General features: G+C 42.0%; 1 non-coding gene across 1 annotated transcript; it reads right to left on the reverse strand.

Annotated features, from left to right (window-relative positions):
* Positions 1-1452: 1452 nt before the first annotated feature.
* Positions 1453-1535, reverse strand: trnas-uga (transfer RNA serine (anticodon UGA)). The gene has a single exon. It is a non-coding gene; the product is annotated as a tRNA-Ser (tRNA).
* Positions 1536-1742: the final 207 nt, after the last annotated feature.

The following is a 1742-nucleotide window of genomic DNA, read 5'->3' on the forward strand; positions in this document are numbered from 1 at the left end:
TCTGTGTTTCCAGTCTACGTCAGCCAACTCTGCCCTCATCCCACTATAGTCACCTTTGGTTAAGCATAGTACGCTCGTTTGAGACACTACTTCCTCACCCACAATCTGTATTTCAAATTCAACCATACTGTGATCACTCATTCCGAGAGGATCTTTGACTGGGAGATCGTTTATTATTCCTGTTTCATTAGACAGGATCAGATCTAAGATAGTTTGCACCCTTGTTTGTTCTGTAACATACTGTTCTAAGAAACAATCCCGTATGCATTCTATGAATTCCTCCTCAAGGCTACCCAGTGCGATTTGATTTGACCAATCAATATGTAGGTTAAAATCCCCCGTGATTACTGCCGTTCCTTTTTCACATGCTTCCATTATTCCCTTGGTTATTGCCCGCCCAACCGTGAAGCTATTATATGGGGGCCTATAAACTACGCCCACCAGTGACTTTTTCCCCTTACTATCTCTAATCTCCACTCACAATGATTCAACATGTTGTTCACAGAGCCAATATAGTCTCTCACAACTGCCCTGATATCATATTTTATTATCATCGCTACCGCACCTCCTTTCCCATCTTGTCTATCTTTCCGAATTGTCAGATACCGCTGTAGGTTTAATTCCCTGTCCTAGCCAACCTGCAACGTTTCTGTAATGGCCAATAAATCATACCCATTTATGATGATTTGTGCCGTCAACTCATTTACTTTATTTCGAATGCTGCGTGCGGTTAGGTCGAGTGTTTTAATACTAGTTTTTAAACTAGGATTTTTAGTTTTGACCCCTCCTGCACCCCCTTTATATTCATACATAGTGTCCTTTCCTATCACCTTGTCGTTTACACTTACCCCAGTACTACTCTGCTCTGTTGCCTCCTGCCTTTTGCATGTTTTCTTGGGGTCCTGTGATCTGAGCTCTCACCCACTCTAACTAGCTCAGAGCCCTGCCCTCGGTTCCGAATACTCATTGCATTGCGGCACCGAGATTTCATGTTTGCCTTTCTATTACACTTTGACCCATTAGATTTTTGCTGTATATTAGTCTGCTGCAAACTGCAGGGGCCACATCGCTTAATGGATAAGGCATCTACTTTGATGCAAACACTGATGTTATCAGAAAATTGCAACGTCAAACGCTGCCGTGGTCATTTTGGCAAAACTTGTTCATCTTTATAAAACCAAACCTCGTTCGCACTCATTAACTAAAGGTGAGTTCCTCCCAAACAATGCACTGATCTTTATTAAAAGACATTTTTTTCATGCTGTGTATATTGCTCACTGATTTTTGCAGATAGATTCGAAAGAACCAACAATTAATACCGATAAACTATTAATGTTTCCAGTTCGAACAACAGCTTCGCGTCAATCAGTGTAATAAAGGGCAGTGGAGGGATTTGTGATCAGATTCCAATGAGTTCCCCGTGAGTCGATAAAAAAAGAGCACCTGTAGAATCGCTGCGAGCAGGGTTCGAACCTGCGCGGGGAAAACCACATTGGATTTCAAGTCCAACGCCTTAACCACTCGGCCATCGCAGCTATACAATAAAACTGCTTTAATAGTCGAATCGTTGGTGCTATTTATCAGAGAGTCCGCCTGCATGATTGCTGTTGGTTCTCCCAGACGATGCGAAAATTAAATTATAGAATCACAAAATCTCACAGCAAAGAAGGAAAGATTTCGGTCAGAACTGAAAGAATTTACATTTCGGGAAAAACTGAACAGTCTGGGGAACTTCTTTCTCG

The sequence above is a fragment of the Pristiophorus japonicus genome, unplaced genomic scaffold, assembly GCF_044704955.1.
Source record: "Pristiophorus japonicus isolate sPriJap1 unplaced genomic scaffold, sPriJap1.hap1 HAP1_SCAFFOLD_33, whole genome shotgun sequence".
NCBI classification, from domain to species: domain Eukaryota; kingdom Metazoa; phylum Chordata; class Chondrichthyes; family Pristiophoridae; genus Pristiophorus; species Pristiophorus japonicus.